Source organism: Aplysia californica, unplaced genomic scaffold (assembly GCF_000002075.1).
Source record: "Aplysia californica isolate F4 #8 unplaced genomic scaffold, AplCal3.0 scaffold00088, whole genome shotgun sequence".
Taxonomy (NCBI): domain Eukaryota; kingdom Metazoa; phylum Mollusca; class Gastropoda; order Aplysiida; family Aplysiidae; genus Aplysia; species Aplysia californica.
The window spans coordinates 1,642,987-1,648,774 of NW_004797358.1; positions in this window are offsets into that span (position 1 = coordinate 1,642,987).

The following is a 5,788-nucleotide window of genomic DNA, read 5'->3' on the forward strand; positions in this document are numbered from 1 at the left end:
CTATCTATCTATCTATCTATCTATCTATCTATCTATCTATCTATCTATCTATCTAACAGTCACTTTGCTTCAGAATGATGAAGAGGTAGTCATTCATTATGAATATGGAAATAGACAGGTCAGCAACTAAAAGTAACGTATGTTATAACATCTTCACCCCACGCCCCCACAAACCCTGAATACTTATTTTCAGGAAGACATAATCGCGTGCTTAAAAAGAAGTGACAACATGATTGGTCTGGTGAGGGAGTCCAGGGCACGTTGTCGAGACACTTAGTCGAATTACCGATACATGGACGAAATAACGGTCCAGGGTTAGAGTATTGACATTCGAATTGCTATCCATGAATGGCAATTTTTTTCATCTTGAGGGGGAAGCGGGGGCATGGATGGTTTCGAAATTGTGCTACTTACCCCATCCGATTAACCAGTGATACTTCTCAAGATAACCATCACATTCGTCAAAGATCGGCTTCTAATTGTGTGTATCGAGGAGAGCTTTTGAAAGGACACGACACTGGTTCCTTAGATATCTATACAATACGTTTTATAGCTTCAGCTCGTTATTTTTCTTAAGTTAAAGTACTCGATGTTCTGATAATTTCACTCAATATTCACTCAATACGACCCTGAGATTATTCCGATTTGTAAAGCTTGAGAAGTAGAAGATACTAGTAGGCAAATGTTTGCAACTCTTCCAAGAAGGTAACTTTGCCCATGAATTCACTACATGTACTGGCGAATGATCTATAGGTCATTATATTTTGCTGGCATGTTGAAGAGCAATTAATGTCACAAGGTCATTTTCACAGTTCCATGTTCGCTTGTTCTTACTCTTGCTATGCATAGTTCAACCAGTTCCACGAGCCTTTTAAAAGAGCGACTGCCATTTTACGTTATCGTGAGTTTTCTGTAACTTGTTTTCTTTCTAGTTCTTTCTCTTTTGGTATTCAAGACCGGCTGACGAGACCTTAGTGGTAAAGAGAGCTGAACAGAAGAGGGTGAGCAGACAGAAGATATTCGGAGACGTCTCCCGCGAGCACCCAGGAACTATTCGGAGACGCACTCCCGCACACAGATGCACTGCTTTTGCGAATCGTTTGCTGCATATCACACATATAGCTACTAAAACTTTCACAAATCAATTATTTTCAAGAAAATTTCGAACTTAACTGCAGAATTTCAAATAACAGGTTTAAAACAATTTTTTTTACTTGGTCTAGAGGCATAAAGCATTTTGATTGGTCTATCTCCGTCGGAGACGTCTCCGGACTTCGGATAGATACCGCGGGGTGAGCACGGGGAAATGATGCAACACACGACACACCTACACAGAGAGATTGTGACCAGATTTAGTGGCGTCTAACCTGTCGGGTGAGGTGCTTTTTCCTTTTTAAGCAAAGGGACATTGATCATCTATCCCTGAGAACCACACTCCAGGTGTCGAATTCTGATGTTTGTGTTTGGTCGAAAAAAGGGTGGGCATAGTTTTTTGTTTCTTAGTTTGTTTGTTTGTTTTAGAAGACCAGAAGCACATCGGCACCCTATAAGACGAGTCAATACAAAAGAAAATTTAATTCAGTCCGATAGGTACACCAAAAGAACGGTATAAACGCAGCAACGACCAACCAGTGACATTCCCCAACAACTATAAAAAGAAGATGGGCGCCTCTTGGCGATCTTTCATTGAATACCGGAAGTGGGTAGAGGCGAGCTTTTGGAGCAAACTTGAACAAACGTTGAATACATTTTGTTCAAGTTCAAGATATGTTTTTGATTTTTGTTTCTTCACTCAAAGACAGAACCTAAAAGTTAATCTCAAATAAGTCACGTATGGTGAATCTCCAGATCTCGAAACTTATCTGTTAAATAAATAAAGAGAAATGTGAATAAAGCAATTACTGCAATTCAAATGCCTTGTAAAAGTGGTTTATATTGTACTTGGGAGAATGGTCTAAATAAGAAGCAAAAATTTATTATGATGCATACGAGCTGCAGCAACGAGGCACTCGAAAGCTGTTGCATGCATGCATTCAGATGTTATACCAGCAATCTCTCTTTATAATCAAAGGGTAAGCGGACGCTATAGAGGAACTGGCAACTCGCAGCTTACAATTCAGATACGGATGAAAAGGGTAAAATGCATAAAGAGAGGAAATGGTGCTGACATTTATTGATCGTAGCAAAGCATTTTCCTTTGTAAAACAGCGTTATATTTCAACACAACAGAGAAAAACGAATTCTCTAAACACCCTATTAATTTCCTGAAAAGACTATAATATAGACATACAAATCAAAAGGCTACAGTCAGATGAAATCAACAACACGGCGAGTTCTTCTACTCATATCACCAAACACATAAAATCAGTTTCTTCCCAGATCATGTACCTGGCAGTGAGAGAAACAGAGACGAAGGAATTGTGAGTAGCATTTGAAAATCTCAATAGGATGTACTTTAGAAATACCAATTAAACGTCAACGTATAGCGCAAAGTAGCAACTTTGAATGACAGCAGGCGGCAATATTAGATAAAGTGCACTAAGGAGGCAGAGAAACAAGTTGAAAGCTAAATAAACAAAACCAGGTTAAGGTTAAACAAAAGAATTTCACAATTTAAATTAACCAAAATAAAAAAAAAGCAGATGAAAAGTTAAACAGAGCTGGCGAGCCGTTAGGTAATGTTGGCTATAAAAATATCTCGAACCTTCTATTCGTGAGACTCTACACGCACTAAAACCATCAATGCAAGAATAGCTTCGGAGAACGTAAATTGATACTTGTGAAAAGACAGATCAATCCATCCCCCAACCCCCCCCCCCCCCCCAAAAAAAAAAAAAACACAAAAAAACAAACAAAACAAAAACAAAAACAAAAACAAACACCAAACAACAACAACCCCAAAATAAAGCAAGCGAAACAAAACAACAAAAAACAACCAGCGTCCATAATATTGATCTGGGATGAAAGAACGTCATCACGAAAAGCAAGAAGAATGATATATCAACAACACCAAACACGCAATGTCATAGAAACCTCCAGAGAACAAGATAGGCACACACAAACCAACAATTCTAACACAAACGAACATACTCGCGGAGAATTACCATGAATTCTTGAATCTCTTAAGAAAAAGGAAGACAAACTATTTGACATCCAAGTTATCTTTATTATCCTGATGACCCCTAACAGATTACAACGAAATTGTCCCCAAAACGGCCACGCACAGCCGAAGAGAAAAAGTTGTTGCCTTAGAGAGATGGGCGTATTGGACAGTATCATATTATATAATTAATATATATATTCGTCGGTCATCTCACGAAGTGTCGTATCTGCATTTTTGGGCATTTTGAGTTATGTATACCATGCCGATCAGCTTGACGAGATCTGTCTTCTCTCAAAGCGAGAACGTGCTATCTCTACTAGTTTTTGAGTTATAAGATATCCGAGTTACGTCGTATCGTAAAATCAGGACGTTTTCAATCTCACGAAGAGTCGTATCGTATCATACGTCACTTCGTGAGATACAATAACAATATACTGCTCTCTCAGGATCAGTCATTTCCAATCTCACGAAGGGACGTATCTCTATCAACAGTATATTGACAGTATCATAGCCATTGGCATTTGGCCTCTCGCAGCCCTTAAACTTCCAAATGTGCAATCTGGCATGAGGCAGTGGAAGTTCATGCCACCTTTACGCACGTATTCTTGAAACTTGTTTACAGAGACTGCGATTTCTGCAGAAGCTCTTTAAAAATTAGAGCCTTTGGCTGAAGTTATCTCTAAATGCCAGGGTGCTATTGTTGAGGAGTCTTTTGAGTTTGACAATTCTGACACTGATCCACCATTTAAACCGCGGCCGTGTGAAGCTAGGCGTTGTAAAGAGGAAGTTTTTGCAGCATGTGATAGGTGTGATGCTCTTTTATGTTATGAACATTTTGTGGAGGACACAAATGTGTGTGATCGTGACAAGAGGAAGAAAACAGAATTGACCAAGAAAAAGAAGAAAAACAAAGCAGTGAAAGAAAATAGAAAGGCGCCTGAATCCAGTGAACAACCAGAACATTTCGTTCTTGAAGGCTCACCAAAAGAAATTGCTGTTGAAAAACAGCCACGAATCAATAAGCAAAAGGCAGCCAAGAGAAAATTGGCTTCAGGTGAAGATTATTTCAGCCCTTAGACAAAGAAAGTCATGCCGACGAAGAAAATGGGAGAAGCCTGCTTAGGTGTTACGTGCAAGAATAGAGCACTAGAGTGTGATACAATCCCAGAGTCACTGAGGAAAGACATTTTCCAAGAATTCTATTTACTTGCAAGCCTCCAACTTCAACGTGAGTTCATTCTGCGCCATGTAGTGAACAGTGACAAGAAGAAGGAAAGCTCACACCAAAGTCGGCGCCAGAAGACCAATGTATATTACCTGACTGCTCAAGGAAGCCGTGTTAAAGTTTGCAAAAAACTCTTTTTGAACACTTTAGCCATATCAGACAGAACAGTGAGAACAGCCTTCAAGAAATTGACACCCAGTGGAACAATAGAGAAAGAAAGAAGATGGTGGTCGGCAGTCAGCAAAAATTGTTGACAGAGACACAAGAATTCGAAATGACATTGAAGAGCACTTGCGGCGGTTCCCAAGGATGGAGTCGCATTATTGCCGTGCAAGCACTGCAAAGGAGTATCTGCACCCAGACCTGAACCTTAAAAAATATACTCCAAGTTTCTTGAACAGTACCATGGGACTGACCCTCCAAGTTTCAGTACGTACAGCCGAGTGTTCAAAAATGCAAACCTGGCTTTCCTCACCCCCCAAAAAGACCAATGCTCACTGTGCACAACGTTCTTTGAAGGGGATGAAACAACAAAGGCTGAACTCAAGACGCATTCGAAAAACATGTCTCTGAAAACAGAAGAGTAAGAGAAATAAAAGAGGAATGCAAGCAAAGGGCGTCAAAGGATAGAACAGTTCTGATTGCTACATTCGATCTGCAGCAAGTAATCTATCTTCCCATCTTTGAATGAAAGTACGTTGTTTTACAAGCGGCACTTCTCCAACTATAACCTGACTTTTTATAACCTTGGACGTACTGACTGCCACTGCTTCCTGTGGAATGAAAGCCAAACCAAGCGTGGAAGCTCAGAAATATCCACAGCGGTGTTCGAAGGGCTTCAGCACTATGACAGTTGTGGGAAAAAGATAGCATACCTCTTTTCGGATGGCTGTCCGGGGCAGAACAAAAACACTATCATTCCAACAATGTTGTTACACGCTGTGAACACGCTTCCAAATCTCAGAAAGATCTCCCTGCTGTTCTTTGTGACAAACCACGGCCAAAATGAAGGGGACTCTGTCCATAGCACTATCTCCTCTGCGATGTCTGCAGCTGGGAACGTTTATGTACCAACAGAGCTGACTCCCATATTCAGACTTACCAGAGCAAAGCAGCCTTACACCGTGATACCACTTGAGTTCTCTGACTTCTGGAATTTCAAGCAACTATCACTCGACCTGCGTGTTCTGGGAGTTCATAGCGATTCAGAGAATGACCCTATCAACTGGAACAAAATGATGGAGTTCAGAGTTCTGAAGGAGTGCCCAACTACCATGTTCTTCAAAACCAGCTATATTGAGTCAGAGTACAGAACAATCCAATTTCAGAGACACACAAAGCAAACCACTGAGAGTTTCACTCTCTTCAAACTCAATACAGAACCAAACAAAGTTCCAATGGCTAAGTACAATGACTTAGTGTCGCTCTGCTCTGGGGTAACGCCCTGATCACAAGGCTTT